Source organism: Convolutriloba macropyga, chromosome 9, assembly GCF_964194025.1.
Source record: "Convolutriloba macropyga chromosome 9, txConMacr16.3, whole genome shotgun sequence".
NCBI lineage: Eukaryota > Metazoa > Xenacoelomorpha > Acoela > Convolutidae > Convolutriloba > Convolutriloba macropyga.
In genome coordinates, this window is record NC_134476.1 from 35,398,343 (window position 1) to 35,424,037 (window position 25,695).

At 32.7% G+C, this 25,695-nt stretch overlaps 1 pseudogene; it reads right to left on the reverse strand.

The window, feature by feature from the left end:
* The window catches only part of LOC142345748 (uncharacterized), a 76,570-nt pseudogene that overhangs the window by 12,424 nt on the left and 38,451 nt on the right, over positions 1–25,695 (reverse strand).

A 25,695-nucleotide genomic window follows, 5' to 3' on the forward strand; every position in this document is an offset into this window, starting at 1 on the left:
ATTCATTAGTGCTTTACTCAAGTCTGGATCTTGGATTAACCCGGTCTATTTCTGAGAATTCAATAAACATTAACAGCCAAATCAGAAAAGTTATGGAATTTTAACCCTACTAATTCATATAAACGACTTTCGTATCTAAAAAAGTTACCCAATCCAGACTTTCTTCTACCTCCAACGAACTGTGGAGATAATTTTCACTCCAATAAATCTACCCAAAACAGACTTAACGCCCTGAATTTCAAAGGCGACCATTAAAAACATTAGTCTGGCATTGATTTCCAATAAATCTCACTCATGTGCGGGTATTTTGGCTTTATCCGGAGGCATTACCAGCCAACAGAGGCGGGCAAACATCAGGTCCAGTGGGTTTTGACCCGGATTTCCATGGCCCGGAGTTTGATTTAAGCGGTTCAAGACTTGAGGAGGGGGCAATTTAGACTGACACGTAATTGATTAAGGCTCCCCGGGGCACTTGTTTCACAACCAGTTGTATTTATCCCCGGGCTGTTCACACTTAGAGAGTGAGATGGTTGGTTGCTGGCTGAGCAGGGATAAATAATATACCTTAGGGCGGGTGTTGGAACATATTAACTGGATTCCACGCGTATTTTGTAGTATTGAACTATACCCGGAATAGCCATGTTTAAAATATGACCGAAATACAGATTAAGAAAGCAAAAGAAACTCTTTGGAGCCTCAGAACCATTAATTAGATCTCTCGAAATATGAACAGAACCTGAAGCCGAACTGTGTAAATACTGTAATGCAACGCCAACTGATGTCACAGATTTTACCACGACAGTTAATAGATCTCGAAATCTTTCAATATTTTTACACAAGGTGGTAAAACATAAATTATTTTACAACATGACTGAATCTTGCTTTTAAAATGCATATTTAAAAAGAGCGAAGGACCTCCTAATCATTAGGAAAATAAATCCTGTTCGATTTCCATGTTTGATTACGTCAACAAAATTTGACATCTTGTTTATTAAATGAAAATATGTCACTTTACTGAGAACTACTTTATTGCAAAATCTAAATAGCGTTGATAGTTTCCACTGAAACTTGTACAACACAACCCTTCTCCATCTGGTTTCAAAAACTTAATAAAAACAAGACAAAAAACTTCGGGAAAAGGAAATCTGCGTCACATCAATTATCAGGGAGCACTGATAACTGACGGGATGGTAAAAATAAAGAAAAAACGCCCTTTGAAGTAGATAAACATCCAATTGTCAACCATTAAGTACATTATTGTACGTATGCTGCCAAAGGAGTCATAAATACTGGCCATAAATTTGAAGTAATATCGGAGAGGGAGGAAAATGAATTAAATAAATTGAGAGGGCAACAAATTTAAAATGAAACTAACTCGAAATCCATATTGGGAAGGGAAGCTACGTCAGTAGAGTCCTCCATGAGTCGCTGCATTATAATAGGATCATCCGGATCTGTCAACTGGCCAATGGCGTAGCTCCACGTCACTCTATTACCACCTGAAATAGATACAATTTATAGACAAAACTGAGGCGACAAACCGAAGTGGCCTTCGATGATACTCACTGCTTTGATCAATTGAACTAAAAAACACTGGGTCAGTTGTGTCTAAAAACGCAGGAAAGTCAAAACAGATGCTGATTCATACGCAAAAAAACTCCTTAAAAATTTTAAAATACATGTTAAGTCTATTATCAGGGGATGTGCTCAACTTTAGCAAAATAATCCAACTTTTTGACATTATTGAGGTGTGCTGATTCAAACATACTGCTAGAGCAATTAAAAACGAATAATTAGCTTTAAGGACTAAATAAGATAGCCACCTTCTTAATTTTTAACTGAATAAATGAATGAAACTTAAAGCCAAACATTTACGGCATAACGCGATCATTACGCAGAAATCAATAACTATTTTTAAAAACACTTCGCAACAAGGTCAAAAACCATCAGATAAAACCTAAAGTACACAAACGCACTTAACCTTTCCTAGAAAACATATGGGACCTTCCTTACTTGGACTAGGTAACAAGTAGGTAAAAAAGGGGTGGAGTTCAAGAAGGCTTCAAACTTTTTGAAACCAATTGATCTCTAAAGTAGTAACAACCGCTGGCTTTTAAATAAAAATTACCACATAAAATTCTTTAAAAAGTCAATGGAAACTGTCATTTCAAAGACTAAGTAGACAAAATTATATAAAAAACAACCGATAGAGAAACAATGACAAAAAAACAACTTACAAAAACATTTAGTAATGGAGCCATTAAAATCGATAGTTTCTAACTTATTACTGTGCTTTTAATTTTCAAAGAATCAGTTAAATTTTCAAAGAATAAAGTTCAAATTTTCAAAGAATCAGTTAAAATTCAACTGGAAAATTTTATATGACCACTTACTTGGTTCTCATTTGAAAAAAAATATGTCTGATTTGGCAAACGGTTTCTCATTTGAGAACTGTTATTTAAGGGATTATGTGAAAGACAACAAAAAGAACCACAAAGTTTGACCCTTCACACGACTTTTACGCTTAGCGTCCACGTCACAAAACAACCGATAAAAAAACAATAAGAACGTTGAAGCTTGGTTTACAAGAAGAAGTCAGAACCTGTAAATGATGATAGTGAGTTTAAAGTAAACAAGGAAAGGAACAAAAATGCCCAGTTCAAAAACACTCTAAAGTTTTTGTGGAAAAAGAAAATCAGAATTGTTAAAAACCAGTAGCTATCAATTGAAGAGATCAAAAAAGTTCAACTCAGAAGCAAACCAATTCGACCTGGTATTAATCAGAATAATTCTTATGGGTACAAGAAGAAAAACAAAAGGAGGCAAAAAGCAGAAATTTATAAGAAAAAAGGAAGAAAAAAAGACAAAGCCAATGAAATCAAAGCTGTTCACTGATGACTCATTCCTTCAATGGGTTTCTATTCAACGCCATTGAGACCTGTTACTATTCTGGAAATGCGACAAAAATTGAAAAAAAATTAAGAGCAAACAACAGAAACCCTAAAGTTTATAAGGAAAAATTGTAGTCTGACATTAAAATTATGAGCTACCAACTGACGGCATTAAACGAGTTCATACCAACTTCAAAAGAACGTCAGTGAGACCTGCCATTAGTCAATTAAGTCTTACGACTTAAGAAACAACAAACAAAGGCAAAAACGAAATACTCAATAAAAAGTGTGAGAAGAAAGTGTCGAAACGAATAACACCAAAAACTACTTACTGAAAACTTCAGATATAATTTAAGTTGGTCCTCTTTACAATTTCATGTGATAGTGTCGTGTTGTGATAAATTAACAAGTTTCAAAAGAGAACCGGAACTTAAAAAAATATCACAAAATAAAATTTTTTTAAGAAACTCGTAGTATCAAAGTCATAAATCTAAGAGTAAAAATTAAAACGGCTGAAGAGAATAACAAATTTTTTGTTGAACAGACGATTGGCCCTGATATTAGTTAGACCGAGCTAAAAATTGACAAGAAATAGTAAAAAAGGGGCGAACTTCAAAATTTTTGATTTTTTGATTACTTCAAGTAATAACAGCCATAACGTATCCAATCCGTGCATTAGATGGTTTCACTTAAACCCCATAGGGAAATTAATCGATCGGACTTTTCATTAATGAGAGAAGTCATAAGACTACAAAAAATTGCAGACAAAAATTTATCAAAAGTTTAAGTAAAAATAGTGTCGAAGCCATAAAAACAATGAGCGGTTCTCTGGGAACAAAATATATGTTCGTTGAGCTTCAAGTGAACGTATATGGTATCTGTCATTTTTGGATATGAGATTTGACTTGCCTGCCATCAGTTGACATGAAAGAAATACAGAAAAATGTGAAATGTTTACAAACACACATTCCAATACTATAAGAAAATTTTTGATTGCAAAAATACACGATGAGACCAAAACTAGCCTTTCAATCGCTCCCCGTCTAAAACAAACAGGTACATGCCCTAAACTTTACCGAAAAATAAATTGAAACTACAAAGATACAGATAATCCCAACTGGAACAAAAATGGCGAAAAAATGACAACTGAACAAAACAAAACCATGAAGGGGTTTTCAAATGATACCACTCAAAATTCACTGCGGTGACTTTATGGTTCGGTCAAAATTGAAAATTGACCGAACAAAAAAATCCATCGTGCTTATAGCTCCTCCCTTATAAATGTGGTCATAAGAAAATTTTATTAAGTGATTCTCAATTCATGAAACGAGCTCAAATGACTTAACGCGATGAATAATACTACAAACTAAATTAAAAAAAGTTGTTGTCCCGAAAACAAATTTTAAGATTTTGTACAGCTGATAACCATCTCAAACACCAGTTTTAGATAGATTATTGCAAATGTTTTCTGCTAAAAACTTTTGAAAGTAAATTTCATTAAAAGACTAGAAACGATAAAAACAAATGCTGACTGCAAGAAACATCCTTGGACGCTCCTAGTAAACAATACAACTAAATTAATGAATGGGGTTCAAAATATTAGCATGCTTATTGGGTTAAAAATATTAGCATGCTTATTGGGTTTAAAATATTAGCATGCTTATTGGGTTAAAAATAATAGCATGCTTATTGGGTTAAAAAAATTAGCATGCTTATTGGGTTAAAAATATTAGCATGCTTATTGGGTTAAAAATATTAGCATGCTTATTAGGTTAAAAATATTAGCATGCTTATTGGGTTAAAAATATCAGCATGCTTATTGGGTTAAAAATATTAGCATGCTTATTGGGTTAAAAATATTAGCATGCTTATTGGGGTAAAAACATTAGCTTGCTTATTGGGTTAAAAATATTAGCATGCTCATTGGGTTAAAAATATATTAGCATGCTTATTAATCAAAATATAGTAAAATGTGCTACAGCTGAAAATTGACACCCGGCAATTACCAAAAAATCAAATGTGAGTGGTATCATTAGAAAGCCTGTCCAGCGTAGAGTATGGAATTAAAAGACTTTTTTAATTTTCGTTTCTTAGGGAGTTAACGAGGTTTACAGTTTTTCGAAAAATATGCCGATTTCCGTTGTTTTTATTCACATTTTCCGGAATTTTCGCCTATATTTTTTGTAAGTTTTGCTAAAAAAAAAGTTAAAATATTTTCAAAAAGTGTTGTTGGTTTGGCTTCTAAAGATAGAAGAATGTTGATGAAATTTGTCATCTAATATTTTGGCTCAAATTGTTGCTTCAGATTGAAAAAAAAATCAGCTTTTTCATGTAAAATTGCAAGAAAAAGGCTTCTTTACTCAATTTTCCTTGAATTTGCCGGTAGTGAGCACTTAGCAAATGCTGACACTTTTTGCGTCAACTCAAACGAGGGCTATTATTCTTCTCCACTTTCTTCGAAAGGTTTCCCGGTTTGAATTTATGTCTGCTTTTAGCTAAAATAACTCGATAACTACACAAACTTCAGCATTTCTCTGATTTTTTTGTCAAAGTATCTATATTCATAACAATGGTAACCATCTTATGTTTCTCTTGATTTTTTTGTCAAAGTATCTATATTCATAACACTGGTAACCATCTTATGTTCTTAATGAAAGAAAAGTATTAGCAGGGCTAGTTTTATTCTGATCGTTGAGTTCTAAAATCCAAAAAACAATTCGGACTGCAATCAGTGGCTCTCTTTTCAAAAAAAATTTTGTCTTGTTTATTTTCTTAACAAAACAGAATACTTCACATCAAAGCTCACTGGCGGGTTCAATTGATTGGCTTCATTAACAATTGCCAAGTAATGCTTTTACTTTTTTAGTGGAAAGCTGATTGTCGTTTTGACTTATGAAGAAATTTTTTTTCAAAATAGACAATGGATTCAAGAAGGAAATGTAAAGCAATTCTTCATCTTCAGTTTTTGTTCTCTATTTCTAACGCATTAATCACAGGTCACATATCACACAAAGTAGCGTCAAAAGAAAGCGCATTTAGAGATACGTTTCTTTAGAGAAATGATTATGGTTTTAATGGCTTAGGTAACGGTTTTTCGCAAAAAACGTTGTTTTTTTCTACTTTTGTCTGTATCTGAAATTCTTTCCATAAACTTGTGGCAAATTCTGCTTAGCGGAAGGTCTCGGTGGCTTCCTGTGGGGAATAAACAAACACGTTTAAATATTTCAATATACAGCTGATAAATTTATATGGCTTTAAGTGTTTTTTAGGACTACAATTTTTTTGACTTTAATCAAGAATAATTGTTCTCATAAAAAGTATTTTGTGCTTTGCATTTTTTGCTTTTTTGTCTTTTTACTACCATGTCGTATTTTTTAACAGTTAGATATCACATTTTTGCCAAGAAGAAAGGCGCAATTGAATAAGGTTATTTTTCAAGGTTTTAACGGCTTCGACGCCGGTTCAGTTGTCAAAAAAATTTATTTACTTTTGAATTTTGTCTGTGTTTCGGGTTCCTTTTCTAATTTATTTTGACTGAAATTAGGTCTCAGCAACTTCCCTTGCTGGAATGATTTGATCCTCCTTAAAGATTTGAACTGATAAATGATGGTTTTCATGACTTTGAATATGATTGTTTTCCAAACAATTTAGGTATTTCTGGAATTTGCTTCTTCTGTTCTTTTTTGTCTATTATTGTTAATTACCTATTCTCTCGTTAATTACACATCACAGATTACATATTCGTTGTCAAAACAATGAGCATTTGAACATACCTGAAGCTTTCAGCGAATTGAATATGTTTATAACGGTTACGAAACCGGTTTTTCAAAATTTTGATTTTTGTCTGTAATTGACGTGATTTTTGTTCACGCATGAATTTCTGATTAAATAAAAGTTTCAGGGGCTTCCCTCAGAGGTATCAACCTGCTTAGAAACTTTAATTTATTGCTGATTGTTTTAATAAATTTGAAAACCATTATTTATAAAAAAAATTTTTAACTGCTTCTTGTAATCATTTGTCCAGTTGTTTCCTAATCTCATTGCTTACCGGTTTTTTATCCTGTTGCTAACAATGAATTAGGGAAAAATGCAACACACCTAACGTTTTAAGTGAATTCTTTATTTTTTTAACGGCTTAGACACACAGTTTTTCGAAAAAATGTTATTTTGATATTATGTCTGTATTTGACGTTGTTTTTGTAAACAAAGGACATATTCCGATCAACAAGAGTCTCAATTGACACGTTTATAAAAATAAACAAACCTTAGTTTTGATTTCAATCTTTAGCCAATAATTTCCTTGACTTTTAAATTAATTGTTTTCGACAAAAAAAGATTTTTAACATTGTTCTTTTATTGTCAACTTCTTAGTCTCATTAACGATCCCATAAAATTTTATTGACGTTCCAAAAACGCCCCGTCACACTTTTTTTATTCCTAGGGCAAGGATTATGGTTATAACGTCTTCGACACCGTTTTCTCGCAAAAAATTTTTTGAGTTTGTGTTGCTCTGCATTTGTTGTTTTTTTTGCAGTCGTATGAAAGAAATCTAAGAAATGACAGGTTCCTATTTCTCATCTAATTAGTTATAGATGGCTGTTTCACAAAAATTTTTGATTATTTCATTTCATATCTAATGGTTTTCAATACTTCGGAACCAATTGTTTTCAAAAACTTTGAGCGTAATCTTTAAGAGTCTAATTAAGGACTGGTCTAATTTGAGTCTAATTTAAGTGTCTAATTTGAGTCTAATTAAGGACTGGTTCCATATCTTTTTCAGTGATGAAAGATGCAGTAGTTTAGTCTGCGTAATTAAGTTTTTCTGGAAAGTAGAAATTGAGTTTTCGATGGTCATAATGTTTGTTGTTATCTGATTTTGTTGTATTATTAATAATGGCAAATTTCCACAGCTCTCTAAATCGTTGTATTTTAAATTTCACTGAGTGATTTGATTTAGACGCAATTTTTTATTCATACACCAGTTTTTTTTTCAAAAAATACTTGAAATTTTGAAAGTTTTCTATCCCTTCCTCATTTGAGACAATTAAGCCGAAAATGTGCATGAGCGGTGTCGGGACATTGTATGCGAACGCACATTAGTGACCCTCTTTATAACCTCTATCCTCGGTTATATATAATAATTGGTAGTAAGTGAACATATTGATTTGATAAAAGTCTGTCGATAAGCCTAATTGGTGAAGTTATGTTCAAAATTCGTTTTGTAAATATTAATTTAAATTATGCTAGTATTAACTGAATTCGACCGGAAATCAGCCATGAAGCAAGCTCAAAAAAATCTATTGACTACCAAAACTCTTAGGGTACAAATTATAAAACACCCGTCCCTTAAGTGAGATATCAGTGGGCTGGAAAATTAGCAGATCAAATTTAAGCCTTTTGTTAGATTTTTTAAATAATATAGGAACAACATACAGGAATAATAATATTCCGGGAAAAAAATAATATACAGGAACAAAGTTAGATCATAGCCACCTAATCCAATGAAAAGCAGCTTCGATGTTGCTCTTTTATGCATCTATGCAAAAAAATGTGTATAACGGAATGTTATCACCTGAAAACAACGCACTAGGGCGAACTTCATTTTTATTAATAAAAGATGCGCTGACATAAAAAATAATGAAAGTCTGAACTAAACCTCTGATGGCTGATGCTGCCCTGCGTGCAGTTGTTGTGACATTGCACGTGATTCGGAAGGGTCTGTCTTGCTCTATGCTCACCACACTCGGTTTCACTGAGAGATCAGGCACTGCAACAAACCACAGTCGTGTTCAAATTTTTTCATATTACAAAATCTTTAAACAATCTTACAATAATCTTGTTATCTGATCATCAATCTTGCAAGATTGTTGCCAGAAAAACATCGAAATCTTGTATGCTAAAAATCTTAATCTTGCAAGATCTGCATCATAATCCTGCAAGATTAACAAACAAAAACGAAAGCAAACGAAGCTAAAAACTTAAGTCAACAAACTGGTTTTTATTATTGACACGCAGCACTTTGCCATTTATTGTAAAAACAATATGATGGCAAGCGCCTTAAGGCTTACTTCAAAATTTAGATCAATCTCATTACGAATAACAGTTGACTCTTTGCAATTCATATGCACTTACATTGCCATGATCCGTTTCTTCTACGTTTTTACATGATCAATTGCTTGTATATCATCAGTTAGATTTTTTATGCATACCATTATAAAGAAGCAAAATTATCGTAAATAGAGGTCCACCAAAAAAGCAGGGTGGAGGACGAAAGTATTCTAAAAATTTTTTTGTTTTGTTTTTCAGTGTTTGAGTACTTTTTGTAAGGCTCACTTAAGGGTCAGGCTGTGCCACTTTTGTCATTCTATTTTTTTCTGGTTGCGATTTGAGTGTGAAATTGGTTTTTGTATACAATGATATAGAAACCAATACCTATCTGTAATTGGGCGACATTAGTCTCTGCTCCCCCGCCTGTTTTGCCCCCACTAATGATGCACTTGTAATACCCTGCGTCACTCTCGGAGATCCTGACAATCTCAAGAAAACTGGTTTTAGTCTGTCTCTCCTCGTTATACGACAGCACTCTCATCGAAACTCTAAAATCATCACTTAACAAAATAGGAGAAAAACGAAAAATTGGTTTTCTCTCTTCTTCAATTTTGAACAAAACGCTTGTTTTCAATGCTGAGTGATTAAAAAAAAAGGTTTACTGTTGTATTGATAACTATTATCACATCCGGGTACATTTTGTTAAGTGCAAAGTTGCTTGAAATCATACAAGATCATTTTGATCCTTTTAATCATATATATGGTCATTTAAGAACAAGTTTTCTTGATTGTCTTTCAAAAAAGTTAATGAATAATTTCTTTGTAATCAAACATTCTAAACAAAGTTAAAGAAAATTTATGCGGTCTATGTTAAAGTAATTGCAGTTTCACGTGAAATTCAGGTCTACAGATACTTGAAAAGCACTTGAACTGTTCTTCAGGTTTTTTTAAACCTGAATTCTGTCAGGTGTAGTTGCCCAACATTTTTTTGCTGAATTATGCATTGCATCAATCGAATTTTGTTAAATTTTACAAAGATTTAAAAGTTTTGCTTGTTGAATTCCTTTTTCAATGTCAGTCAGGATTCGTTCTTCACAGGGGAATTGTAGTTTAATTCCTTCTTCGTTCTTCTTCAAAACAACAGTAACACGCGTTGATATATTTTTATGTTAAACATCATTTGGATTCATTTTAAACACCTTTTCTCTTTTCTTAGGATTGCGCTAATTTTGTTTTAAAATCAGATCCGTCATCGACCATAACACTTTTTCCCCACTGAAAATAGTTTTTTACATTAAACTTAAGACACTTTGACGAGAAATTTGGAAGCATAATTGTAAGGAGATTTGTCCTTTAACTGAAAAATTTATATCGTTAAGATAAAAGTAAAAACTTTTGAACAAAAAGAATTGCACCAACAGTTCACACATTTTTTTCACGTGTTTTTCAGATGATTTTAGATTATCAGGTCAACATTTAGCCAATGAAGCTTTAAAAGTTCAGGTGAAATCCAGTTTGCTTCAAGTGCAGTGCAAGTGAGAAAAATTCGCTAGAAGGAGTCATGTTAATTCAGGTTTTTTAAAGGTAAAACTACCTAGGTTTTCCTCAGATTATTAATAAATCGTAAAATAAATTACTGAGAGCTGGCGTTGTCATATTAAAAAACAGAGGGCGCTAACAGCTGCACTGACTCATATAAAACGGTATCCAAAAATTCAGCTATGAAAAGCACAGAAAAAATTTAACCTTATATTGTTTCCCTGATTGTGTTAATATATTTTACGGAGTAAATTTAATAGTTCCGCGCTGAGTTTTCAGAATCGTCAATCAATTTTGAGTTATCTAAATCAATACATAATATTTTTTTACCTACGAAGAAGGATCATTGAGCATTTCTATTGGTATAATAAAAATATTAAAATTTTCAAAATCTGTTTAAGCACTAATGAATAAACACTGCCAAACATACTTAAAAGATGTTTCCATTCATTCCAACAAACAACCGTTCTGGCAGAAACCAATGCTAGAAAATAAAACTGGTTTTCATCGAAATACTCAATAACCAAGCAAATAAATTGAAGAAGAGAAACCCAACAAAACAAAAATAACAAGAAAAGTAAATAGTTCAACCTATTGAATGGCAGGAGCACTCAATCAAAACTATTGTGTTAAGGAGAGAAATTGTAACTTAGTACAAATCACCCCAAAACAACTAATACTGTTGAAAACTGCCAATAGATACAACAGCACCAACAAAAATTACAGAAGCAAACAAAAACAATTACTTTCAGATCGGCACTGTCCGGCACAGTCGATGCATCAACTTTCAACATACATAAGTTGAGACCATTTTTTTAAAAAAAAAATTCAATGTTCTCTAAATGTCGGCACGATATTGATCAGAGAAGCTGTTGAAATTTTGATTCCAGATTACGAAACAGTTCCGAGAAAAAAAACAAAAAAATTCTTTAAAATAACTTAATTAATTTTTTGATACAAAGAACCTAATTAAACTAATTGTTGTCGCCCATTTTTGGTTCAAATTTAAATCTTTGGCCGAGAGAATAATTCAAATTGTATATTAGTATGCTTTAATTTCTTCAATATACAGCTGATAAATTTATATGGCTTTAAGTGTTTTTTATGACTACAATTTTTTTGACTTTAATCAAGAATAATTGTTCTCATAAAAAGTATTTTGTGCTTTGCATTTTTTGCTTTTTTGTCTTTTTACTACCATGTCGTATTTTTTAACAGTTAGATATCACATTTTTGCCAAGAAGAAAGGCGCAATTGAATAAGGTTATTTTTCAAGGTTTTAACGGCTTCGACGCCGGTTCAGTTGTCAAAAAAATTTATTTACTTTTGAATTTTGTCTGTGTTTCAGGTTCCTTTTCTAATTTATTTTGACTGAAAACAGGTCTCAGCAACTTCCCTTGCTGGAATGATTTGATCCTCCTTAAAGATTTGAACTGATAAATGATGGTTTTCATGACTTTGAATATGATTGTTTTCCAAACAATTTAGGTATTTCTGGAATTTGCTTCTTCTGTTCTTTTTTGTCTATTATTGTTAATTACCTATTCTCTCGTTAATTACACATCACAGATTACATATTCGTTGTCAAAACAATGAGCATTTGAACATACCTGAAGCTTTCAGCGAATTGAATATGTTTATAACGGTTACGAAACCGGTTTTTCAAAATTTTGATTTTTGTCTGTAATTGACGTGATTTTTGTTCACGCATGAATTTCTGATTAAATAAAAGTTTCAGGGGCTTCCCTCAGAGGTATCAACCTGCTTAGAAACTTTAATTTATTGCTGATTGTTTTAATAAATTTGAAAACCATTATTTATAAAAAAAATTTTTAACTGCTTCTTGTAATCATTTGTCCAGTTGTTTCCTAATCTCATTGCTTACCGGTTTTTTATCCTGTTGCTAACAATGAATTAGGGAAAAATGCAACACACCTAACGTTTTAAGTGAATTCTTTATTTTTTTAACGGCTTAGACACACAGTTTTTCGAAAAAATGTTATTTTGATATTATGTCTGTATTTGACGTTGTTTTTGTAAACAAAGGACATATTCCGATCAACAAGAGTCTCAATTGACACGTTTATAAAAATAAACAAACCTTAGTTTTGATTTCAATCTTTAGCCAATAATTTCCTTGACTTTTAAATTAATTGTTTTCGACAAAAAAAGATTTTTAACATTGTTCTTTTATTGTCAACTTCTTAGTCTCATTAACGATCCCATAAAATTTTATTGACGTTCCAAAAACGCCCAGTCACACTTTTTTTATTCCTAGGGCAAGGATTATGGTTATAACGTCTTCGACACCGTTTTCTCGCAAAAAATTTTTTGAGTTTGTGTTGCTCTGTATTTGTTGTTTTTTTTGCAGTCGTATGAAAGAAATCTAAGAAATGACAGGTTCCTATTTCTCATCTAATTAGTTATAGATGGCTGTTTCACAAAAATTTTTGATTATTTCATTTCATATCTAATGGTTTTCAATACTTCGGAACCAATTGTTTTCAAAAACTTTGAGCGTAATCTTTAAGAGTCTAATTAAGGACTGGTCTAATTTGAGTCTAATTTAAGTGTCTAATTTGAGTCTAATTAAGGACTGGTTCCATATCTTTTTCAGTGATGAAAGATGCAGTAGTTTAGTCTGCGTAATTAAGTTTTTCTGGAAAGTAGAAATTGAGTTTTCGATGGTCATAATGTTTGTTGTTATCTGATTTTGTTGTATTATTAATAATGGCAAATTTCCACAGCTCTCTAAATCGTTGTATTTTAAATTTCACTGAGTGATTTGATTTAGACGCAATTTTTTATTCATACACCAGTTTTTTTTCAAAAAATACTTGAAATTTTGAAAGTTTTCTATCCCTTCCTCATTTGAGACAATTAAGCCGAAAATGTGCATGAGCGGTGTCGGGACATTGTATGCGAACGCACATTAGTGACCCTCTTTATAACCTCTATCCTCGGTTATATATAATAATTGGTAGTAAGTGAACATATTGATTTGATAAAAGTCTGTCGATAAGCCTAATTGGTGAAGTTATGTTCAAAATTCGTTTTGTAAATATTAATTTAAATTATGCTAGTATTAACTGAATTCGACCGGAAATCAGTCATGAAGCAAGCTCAAAAAAATCTATTGACTACCAAAACTCTTAGGGTACAAATTATAAAACACCCGTCCCTTAAGTGAGATATCAGTGGGCTGGAAAATTAGCAGATCAAATTTAAGCCTTTTGTTAGATTTTTTAAATAATATAGGAACAACATACAGGAATAATAATATTCCGGGAAAAAATAATATTCAGGAATAAAGTTAGATCATAGCCACCTAATCCAATGAAAAGCAGCTTCGATGTTGCTCTTTTATGCATCTATGCAAAAAAATGTGTATAACGGAATGTTATCACCTGAAAACAACGCACTAGGGCGAACTTCATTTTTATTAATAAAAGATGCGCTGACATAAAAAATAATGAAAGTCTGAACTAAACCTCTGATGGCTGATGCTGCCCTGCGTGCAGTTGTTGTGACATTGCACGTGATTCGGAAGGGTCTGTCTTGCTCTATGCTCACCACACTCGGTTTCACTGAGAGATCAGGCACTGCAACAAACCACAGTCGTGTTCAAATTTTTTCATATTACAAAATCTTTAAACAATCTTACAATAATCTTGTTATCTGATCATCAATCTTGCAAGACTGTTGCCAGAAAAACATCGAAATCTTGTATGCTAAAAATCCTAATCTTGCAAGATCTGCATCATAATCCTGCAAGATTAACACACAAAAACGAAAGCATACGAAGCTAAAAACTTAAGTTAACAAACTCGTTTTTAATATTGACACGTAGCACTTTGCCATTTATTGTAAAAACGATATGATGGCAAGCGCCTTAAGGCTTACTTCAAAATTTAGAGTAATCTCATTATGAATAACAGTTGACTCTTTGCAATTAACGTGCACTTACATTGCCATGATCCGTTTCTTTTACGTTTTTACATGATCAATGGCTTGTATATCCTATTAAGAAACAGAAATATCAATTAGAAATTTTATGCATACCATTATAAAGAAGCAAAATTATCGTAAATAGAGGTCATCAAAAAAGCAGGGTGGAAGACGAAAGTATTCTAATAATTTTTTATTTTGTTTTTCAGTGTTTGAGTTCTTTTGTAAGGCTCACTTAAGGGTCAGTCTGTGCCACTTTTGTCATTTTGTTTTCTTCTGGTTGTGACTTGAGAACAAATCGTTTTAGTATACAACTATATATAAACCAATACCTATCTGTAATTGGGCGACATTAGTCTCTGCTCCCCCGCCTGTTTTGCCCCCACTAATGATGCACTTGTAATACCCTGCGTCACTCTCGGAGATCCTCACAATCTCAAGAAAACTGGTTTTAGTCTGCCTCTCCTCGTTATACGACAGCACTCTCATGGAAACTCTGAAATCATCACTTAAAAAATAGGAGAAAAACGAAAAATTGGTTTTCTCTCTTCTTCATTTTTGAACAATACGCTTGTTTTCAATGCTGTGTGATTTAAAAAAAGGTGTACTGTTGTATTGATAACTATTATCACATCCGGGTACATTTTGATAAAAGTGCAAAGTTGCTTGAAATCATACAAGATCATTTTTGATCCTTTTTAATCATATATATGTTCATATAAGAACAACAAGTTTTCTTGGTTGTCTTTGAAAAAAGTTCATTAATAATTTCTTTGTAATCAAACATTCTAAACAAAGTTCAAGAAAATTTATGCGGTCTATGTTCAAGTAATTGCAGTTTCACGTGAAATTCAGGTGTACAGATGCCTGAAAAGCTCTTGAACTGTTCTTCAGGGACTTTTAAACCTGAAATGTGTCAGGTCTAGTTGCCTGAAAAAAGTTTTTGCTGAATTATGCATTGCATCAATCGGATGTTGCTGTTAAATTTTACAAAGATTTAAAAGTTCTGCGTGTTGAATTCCTTTTTCAATGTCAATCAGGAGTCGCTCGACACAGGGGAATTGTAGTTTAATTCCTTCTTCGTTCTTCTCCAAAACAACAGTAACGAGCCTTGATATATTTTAATGTTAAACATCAGTTGGATTTATTTTTAAGCACCTTTTCTCTTTTCATAGAATTGCGCTAATTGTTCCGACCCACATGTGGGGGGAGGAACTATATACTCAAATGGGTTTTTTGTTCAGTCAATTTTGGCCGATCGATATAATAATCGTAGAGAGTTGTGAGTGATATCATTAGAAAGCCAATCCAGTGTAGAATATGGAATTAAAAAGATTTTTTCAATTTTCGCTTTTTATAGGAGTTATCGAGGTTTAAAGTTTTGTGAATATTAGACGTATTTCAGCTGTTTTTATTCACATTTTGTTCAAATTTTCGACAATTTTGAGCAGATTTTCGTCAATTTTGCTAAAATATATTAAAATTGTTAACTGTAGTGTTACGGATTTTATATCTAAAGATAGAGGAGGGTTGCTGAACTGTTCGATACGAGTTTTTTGGCTAGAATTTAAGCTAAAATTTTCAAAATTCAGACGTTTTTCCGTCAAAAATAGGGCGAAATTTGCCTTTTTTTCAGCTCACTTGTTTTAAATTTGCTGGAGGTAGACAGCTTAAAATTGCGGTTAGACTCCTTTTTATCTCAAAAAAGAGCTAGTTGTACTCCCGCTGGCTTTAAGAGTCTTCTGGAATTATAATTTTGCCAATTTTTTTGCAAATACTCACAATTTATCGTCAATTTTGACCCAATTTTCGTCAATTTTGCTAAAATGTGTTAAAATTGTTAACTGTAGTGTTATATGTTTCGTCTTTAAAGATAGAGGATAGATAGGTTGTTAAATTGTTCGATACGAGTTCATTGGCAAGAATTTATGCTAAAATTTTCAAAATTCAGACTTTTTTTCTTCAAAAAAGGAACGAAATTTGCTTTTTTTTAGTACACTTGCTTTAAATTTGATGGAAGTAGACACTTTAAAACTACGATCAGATTTTTCTTAACTCAAAACAAAAAGAGCTAGTTGTACTCCCGCTGGCTTTAAGAATCTTCTGGAATGATAATTTTACCAATTTTTTTGCAAATTTAAACTCGATAATTATACAAAATGCAATATTTATTTTTGGCAAGCTGTAAAATTCAATACAAGATTGGTCTATTTCGCAACCATTTCAACCATTGAGTGTTTTGCTTGAAGCGCAGCAATATCGGGTCTTATGTTGATCTCACTATGGATCCTTATCATAAAAATTGTTTAGATTTTATTGGCGCGGAGCTTTTTTTTTTTTTCAAAATATTTTCTCTATGTAAATGTTTATTACGTAAACTACAGAAAAGAATGCCAGATCAGGTCTGAATTAAAGGGCAGATACTATTTACAATTAACGAGACCCAACGAAATTGTATTCTGGAGTCAAGCTCATGGTTTATATGGCTGTGATAAATTTTTTTTTAAAAAAAAATTATATGTTTTGCTTTCATTTTTATACTGTTCGTAGCCCAATGACTTAGTGTCTCCAATCAAAGATCCATTTAGGTTTTAGAATGTATAAAAGAAACTATACATTTTTTCTGTTATTATCTAATGTCTGTTATGAATTTTAATGTATTTGTTTTGGGAAAATATCGGTGGATTTTTGAACTTTGCCACTATTTCCTCATATTTCTGTCAACTTCGGTCGTGTTCCAGTAAAAGGAGGCGGAAACCGAAACCTGTGAGTTATAAATTAATGTCAGTAACGGATTTAATTTCAAATGATAGTTTCTTTATTTTGGTAATACGCGTTTTCAGTTTTTCCTTTATTTTTGTTCATATATGCATATTTTATGAGTTCATTTTGTTTCCTTGTCGAGTTATCATATTATTGACAAGACAAATTAAGGGAAGACATTGTAGGGAAAATGCACAAAGTTGTAAAAAAAAGCTGCATCTGGACATGTTAATTGTTTTTGTTGAATAGTTAATGCTTTTTGGGTGGAGACACAGTTATCTCGCAATACTTTGTGGGTTGTTTTTGGATTTTGCCTGTATTTGTCTTCCTTTCCCTTGTTGTTTGCCATACACCCAATGGCGATACATCTTAATGCTTCCCCAAGATTTATAACTCAACCTAATTAAAGATTTTAGTTAATAGCTGTTTGTTTTAATGACTTTCAATTTAAATTAAAAAAAGATTTCATCTGTCTCTTTTTTGCTTTGATTTTCGTCACCATGTAACTCAATCTCACTCATTTGAAGTCCCAATTATTTTTCGTTGATTCAAACATTTTTTGCGCTGGGTTATTTGTGGTGACTGAATTCTACGACCATTTAGTTTCATAAAAAGTGATCGAGATTTCTATAAAGTTCAATTTTTTTGGGTTCCTTTTTGTTGTCATGTCTAAGAAATCCTTTTATAGGGAAGAATCGCTGATGTTAAGATGAACGTGAAACGAAGGGTTAGAGTTCTTGCAGTTAACATCTTATAATTTTAGTGCCTTCAACAGTGTCATGTCGTAAAATTGTTTGAAGTTTTGTCTTCTTTATAGATTTGTTTTTTGTGGGCTCGTGACCTTGTCTCAGTATTAGCAGGCCCAAATGTCTCCCTGAGGTGTTGAAACTTAATCCATTACTTTTTGTTGTTATCCTAAGTCTTCTATGACTTTTGAAAATATTTGTTTTCAAAAATATATTTGAGGTTTTGAGCTTCGTCTTTTTAAATTAGTTTATCGGTCGATTTTTAGATCAGTCCGTGTAATCACAGACCACAACCCGTTTCCATTGAGCTATAACTTAATCTTCAGAAAAATTTTAGACGGAAACAATTGTTTCTCGGCTTTATAAATAATATTACTACGAAATTTTAAAAAATGTTAGATTTTTATATATTTGTACGTTTCAAAGGATTTTTGGATTCTTTTTAAATCATAACAATAATCGTTAATCCCATTTGCTTTGAATTTTTGCGCAATTGAACATTGGACAAAAAGATGTCTCTATTGTTTCCTATGTAAATATAAATGAACGTTTTAGTGGTTACAGTTGATATCTAATGACATTAACAACTGTGAAATTGTTTTTTAAAATGGAAGTATTTTTGAACTTCGCACCTAGTTGCTATTTTTTTGACATGTTAACCAGTCGCATTGGTGACAGGTCTCAAATTTTTTCTAATGAAGCATAGGTTAAATTGTTTTGTTTTGTTTTTTTTTATCTGATGAGAGTTTGATTTTGTTATGATTTTTTTATCATGGACATCGAGTTTTAGTCGTAAAAATTGTTTGTTGTTTGGTTTTTATTATTGTCCTTTCTAGTAGTCCTATTATCAACAACATTCTTTGGCCCTTTAGCGTGGCGTTATTGTATTTCATTGGTTGTTTATTGAACGATGTGTATGTTATTGAAAGTTTTCTATCTCTTCATCATTTGGTAGCCAGTTATGTCAAGAATGTGGACGAGCGGGGTCGGAACATTATGTGCGTACGCACATTACCGAGCCGCCTTGTTTTGTTTTAAAATCAGATCCGTCATCGTCCATAACACTTTTTTCCCACTGAAAATAGTTTTTTACACTAAACTTAAGACACTTTGACGAGAAAATTAGAAGCATAATTGTAAGGAGATTTGTCCCTTAACTGAAAAATTTGTATCGTTAAAATAAAAGTAAAAACTCTTGAACAAGAAGAATTGCACCAACAGTTCACACATTTTTTCACGTGTTTTTCTGACATTTTTAGATTACCAGTTCAAAATTTAGCCAATGAAGCTTGAAAAGTTCAGGTGAAATCAAGTTTGCTTCAAGTGTAGTGCAAGTGAGAAAAATTCGCTAGAAGGAGTCATGTTATTTCAGGTTTTTTAAAAGTAAAACTACCTGAATTTTCCTAAGATTGTTAATAAATCGTAAAATAATTTAATGAGAGCAAGCGCTGTCATATAAAAAACAGAGGGCGCTAACAGCTGCACTGACTCATATAAAACGGTATCCAAAAATTCAGTAATGAAAAGCACAGAAAAAATTTAACCATATATTGTTTCTCCAATTGTGTTTATAGATTTTACGGAGTAAATTTATTAGTTCCTCGCTGAGTTTTCAGATTCGTCAACCAGTTTTTAGTTATCTAAATCAATGGAATTAATAGAATCTATAATAGAATGATTATAAGAGACTTCCGAGAAGCTGTACCTCAAAAAAGGGTTTCTTAAATTCCAATCAAGAGTCAACAAAATATGAGATGACTTGTTTCTATGATACTATTATGCATGATAATTTTTTACCTAGAAGAAGGATCATTGAGGATTTCTATGGGTATAATAATAATAAAAATTTCAAAATCTGTTTAAGCACTAATAAATAAACACTGCCAAACATTCTTAAAATTTTTTTCCGATCATTCCAACAAACAACCGTTCTGGCAGAAACAAATGCTAGAAAATAAAATTGGTTTTCATCCAAATACTCAATAATCCAGCAAATAAATTAAAGAAGAGAGACCCAACAAAACAAAAATAACAAGAAAAGTAAACAGTTCACCCTATTGAATGGCAAGAGCAATCAATCAAAACTATTGTGTTAAGGAGAGAAACTGTAACTTAGTACAAATCACCCCAAAACAACTAATACTGTTGAAAACTGCCAATAGATACAACAGCACCAACAAAAATTACAGAAGCAAACAAAAATAATTATTTTGAGATCGGCACTGTCCGGCACAGTCGATGCATCAACTTTCAGCATACATATTTGAGACTATTTTTTCGGAAAAAAAAACAAAAATTTCAATGTTTTCTAAATGTCGGCAAGATATTGATCAGAAAAGCCGTTGAAATTTTGATTCAAGTTTACCAAACAGCTCTGAGAAAAAAAAATATTTTAAAATAACCTAATTAATTTTTCGATACTAAGAACCTAATTGAACTAATTGTTGTCGCCTATTTTTGGCTCAAATTTAAACATTTGGCCAAAAGAATAGTTCAATTTTCATATCAGTATGCTCAGGAAGAACAGCTCATAAGTTCAAAGAGGAGATCCTGCCGACTTCAACTGAAGACAATTGACTCTACTAGAATTCATTATTGGCTAGCCTGTGAACACCAAACGATCCATTACTTTTCATTGAATTTTTCTGGCTATTTTTCCCGCACTCAGAATTAAGAAAATCAAAAACCCGAATGTGATGCATCGGCTAATCTAGACTATTCAACCGGTCGAATTCATTTTCTTCAAAGCTTTCCTCCTAGCATTTTATAACTAATTCAATTATTGGGAGAAAAAAGAATACAACCTAACAACAATCTGAAATTCTTTCGAGCGTTTCTAGAATAAAAGTTACTACAAAATAAATTAAGGGGGAGTGGTTCAAAAGGGCCATTGAAGGTTTGCTGGACGAAGGTTCCAAAGTATTAAGCAAAAAATTCTTGAAAAAATCCTCAACGACCTATAGCTATTTCCGAACAAAATTCAGCCTAACATTCTCTTTGTTTAGTTTATTCAAAAAATTGCATATTTTTTGCGAGAAAAATCGCAAAAATACAAAACATAACCAACTAAAGTAAAGTGCATTGCTCTCAAACCACTGACGAGCGGTTGGATTCGTCAGTAGCTAGCTACAGTTTAAGGAGGCCGGCGTCCGCTTTGTTGAATGGGCTCGGGGGCTAAGCGCAGCGTGAGAAGGGTGTGAAGTGGGAGCGGGTGGTAGTGAAGTGGGGGGGTCAAATTTTGAGAACTACCCTTCCCGTCAAAGTTTGCGTCTCAAAAATCGTTTCGGTGAATTGCATACTCTAAGAGAGCTCAATGTCATCTGGGTGTTAATTGTATATCCCATTTTTGAGGACGGAAGTCAAAAGGGTCAGACGAAAAATCGGTCGAGCGAAAAATTGCCTAAAAACATAGCAGGTAAAATATCGGAAATGAAACGAAGAGTCAGGCATAATAGTCTCTAAACTTACATCAACTAAATCAGATATAACACAGAGAGAACTAACAAAAAAGATTACATCCCTAATAAATTTATGGGAAAAAGGTAGATGCGACGAGGGTGTAGCTTGGTAAGTTGTTTTTTTGGGGTAGTTGAGTTGGGGCTAGTAAATTTGAGGCATAAGTTGGTGGAGAAGGTGAGTAGGGTAGTACACGGGGTGAGGGTAGTGGTTGGGAGTAGGTGGTTGGGGTAGGTGATAAGCTGAGAGGTTTAGTCGTTTGAATAGGGACGAGGGTCTGTATTACTATGTATTATAAAATCAGCTCCTACTGAAGACAATTGTTCGAAAACAGAAATCAGCGCTCCAAAACAGACGTCAATGTTCGACAAAAAAAGTCAAAACTTCTAGTTATGAACAAACTTGCTTCAGCTGAAAAAAACATTGTTGATAATACCAAAATTCCTCTTCGATTCGTAACTAGGCCACAGCACTAAAATGTTTGCTACAAACTTTATTTGAGAGCAATTAAATATCGCACAATTGTTCTTGAACAATGATTTTCTCAATAATTATCTTCATTTGTTTGAAACAAGTAAAGAAGTAAAGAGAGAGATTGAAACCGACAGCTGGTTTTCTATTAAAACTTTTCAGAATGCGTAAGCACTATTTAACTAAGTTTAACTGGTGCTACTCAACTGTTTAATAAATTGGACTTTATTTTCTCCATTTAAACATCAGACGTCAATTCTTTTGTGTGAGCTCAGTTACATTATTCCGAATCTATTTACATAAGGAAAGGTAGCTTTGCATTGACAAAGTATTTGAATTGATTTATGAAAGAACCTATTTACACCTATACGTTTTCACTGCGTATAGCAGATAATTGAACTATGATCGAAATAAAATCAGTTCAGGTGACGAGCTTAAAAACAGTGAGGGGGTCAATAATAGCCTCAGCTATCGCTTCGTGCCTGTTAAAAAAAATCCTGGAGGAAGAAAGTTAGTTGGTTACTCACGATCTGGGAAGGTACCCAGTGCCCTTAGATTGTTTGACGGGGTGGAAGTAGTTTGAGTTGGGCACTTTTTGCAGCCACACGATCTCACTGCCAGTCTCACTCAATGGTGGACTCTGCTGACCTACACGCAAAAATATAACATAAACAATAATATCAAAATCAACATATAATCATCACATTATGTCAACGAGGGATCTTATTTTCTGCTATTTGCTTCAAATCACCTTCAAATCTACCTTATATGGGTTATTTTCTAAGGGTTTTATAAGAATTTTGCTACGAAAAATTGAGCGACATAAAATTATGATGCTGAAACTCGAAAAACAACAGAAAAAGCAAACAAATTTGGATTAACAGGCCGTCTCCTCTTTCAGGTCAACACAGCAATGAAATGGATCATTGAAAATTCAGAAGAGCCTCTTTTGGACTTGTTCGTTTTTGGGCCTTTTGAAGGATTCCTATATCACTTACCCTCCTTGGCTGTGAATCTGAACTCGCAGCTCATGAACACATCCTTGTACAGTGGTACTTGCTTCGATTGTGGGTTCATGCTCACACTTACTGAAACAACAGCACACAGCCAGCTAGTTATCTTAATCATTCATTTGGTGAGAGAGATATTTTTGGAGATGTAAATTCAATTTATATCAAACCCGTACCGAACCCCCAGAGCCCATCAGGCCTGATTCAGAGATTTTCCAGAGGCCAAGTCTTGGCAGAGAGATGCCAAGACTTGGGTAGCGGAGCCAAGACTTGAGACATCTCTGGGCAGAGAGAGGCCAAGACTTGGGTTTTTCTGGGCAGCGCAGACCCCAAGTCTTGGGTTTCTCTGAGCAGAGTTAAGGTTGACATCATAAGAATCTGGAGTTTTTATTTAATGAGGGCAACTTTTTTATAAATTTGGTGCCCAATTATACGTTTTCTGTCAAAAAAAACCATTTGCAGGTGAAATTCGTGAACTTCACCCCAAGACTTGGGGCCTCTCTGGGCAGAGAAAATCCAAGTCTTGGGTTTCTCTGCCAAGTCTTAGAATCAATTTCTTCTCTTCACGTTCACTGATATACAAAATATCCCCATGATAAAGGTAAAAACTGAGTATTTGTTTCAAAATAGGACCCATGCTTATGTATTTAGTCTCAAAAAAGATTAGCTGCAATCTGAAGTTCAAAAAAAAAGTTTGCGGTTTAAATAGATCAAATTACCTTGTGGACATTTTTAAACGATAAACAGTCCTTAAAATTTACACAGCTGATAAATAGATCCTAAAACTTAAGTCAAAAGTTATTAAGAAAGTAACGAAACGAAAAGATTAGTTTAATTCATTCGCGGTCGGTTAAATTAATTCTGTTCTAATTTCTGTAAAAAAATATTTTTGAAACTTTGTCACCTTCAAGAATTCAGCAAAGATTTTTGTTGCATATCTTCTCCTCTGAGTCTTTGTGTTTTGTGTATCAACGGTTGGGGAATTATAAGCTGAGTTTCATTTGGTTCCTAATATAGAGAGAAGCACATTTTTGATTTCCACAGATTGTTAAGTAACTCAATCTCCCAATATTGATTATTTTTGCAGTCTTTGTTATAAATGAAGAAGAAAAACGCTCAGTTCTGAAAAACCAATGAGAGAATCAGCACTGAGAAATTCATGGTCAGATTGGATCAATACTTACATTTTACGTCTCAAAAAATATTAGCTGAAAACTGAAGTTAAAAAAAAATCGCGGATTAACTGGATCAAACTACCTTGCTGACTTTTTTAAACATTAAACAGTCCTTACAACTTACACAGCTGATAAATAGAGCCTGAAACTTAAGCAAAAAGTTATTAAGAAAGTAACGAAAAGATTATTTTAATTCATTTGCGGTCGGTTAAATTAATTCTGTTCTAATTTCTGTAAAAATATATTTTTGAAACTTTGTCACCTTTAAGAATTCAGCAAAACTTTTTGTTGCATATCTTCTCCTCTGAGTCTTTGTGTTTTGTGTTTCAACGGTTGGGGAATTATAAGCTGAGTTTCATTTGGTTCCTAATATAGAGAGAAGCACCTTTTTGAATTTCACAGATTGTTAAGTAACTCAATCTCTCAATTTTGATAATTTTTGCAGTCATTGTTATAAATGAAGAAGAAAAACGCTCAGTTCTGAAAAACCAATGAGAGAATCACCACTGAGAAATTCATGGTCAGATTGGATCAAAACTTACATTTTACGTCTCAAAAAATATTAGCTGAAAACTGAAGTTAAAAAAAAATCGCGGATTAACTGGATCAAACTACCTTGCTGACTTTTTTAAACATTAAACAGTCCTTACAACTTACACAGCTGATAAATAGAGCCTGAAACTTAAGCAAAAAGTTATTAAGAAAGTAACGAAAAGATTATTTTAATTCATTTGCGGTCGGTTAAATTAATTCTGTTCTAATTTCTGTAAAAATATATTTTTGAAACTTTGTCACCTTTAAGAATTCAGCAAAACTTTTTGTTGCATATCTTCTCCTCTGAGTCTTTGAGTTTTGTGTTTCAACGGTTGGGGAATTATAAGCTGAGTTTCATTTGGTTCCTAATATAGAGAGAAGCACCTTTTTGAATTTCACAGATTGTTAAGTAACTCAATCTCTCAATTTTGATAATTTTTGCAGTCATTGTTATAAATGAAGAAGAAAAACGCTCAGTTCTAAAAAACCAATGAGAGAATCACCACTGAGAAATTCATGGTCAGATTGGATCAAAACTTACATTTTACGTCTCAAAAAATATTAGCTGAAAACTGAAGTTGAAAAAAAAATTGCGGATTAACTGGATCAAACTACCTTGCGGACTTTTTTAAACATTAAACAGTCCTTACAACTTACACAGCTGATAAATACATCCTAAAATTTAAGCCAAAAGTTATTAAGAAAGTAACAAAAAGATTATTTTAATTCATTTGCGGTCGGTTAAATTAATTCTGTTCTAATTTCTGTAAAAACATATTTTTGAAACTTTGTCACCTTCAAGAAATCAGGAAGGAATTTTGTCGCATATCTTCTTCGCTGATTCTTTCTGTTTTGTGTTTCAAAGGTTGCGGAATTATGAGCTGGGTTCCATTAGGTTCCTAATATAGATAGACAACATTTCTTTTTCGCATATAATTAAGTAACTGAATAACGCATTATTGATATTTCTTGCCGTTTATGTTTCTAATCAAGACGAAAATCGTTCACCTCTGAGAGACCATTGTTAAAATTTAAAAAAATGAAATTTCTGCCCGGATAAAAGCAATGCGTACAACTTGCCTCTCAAAAAAATACTAGATGCGAATTGAATTTC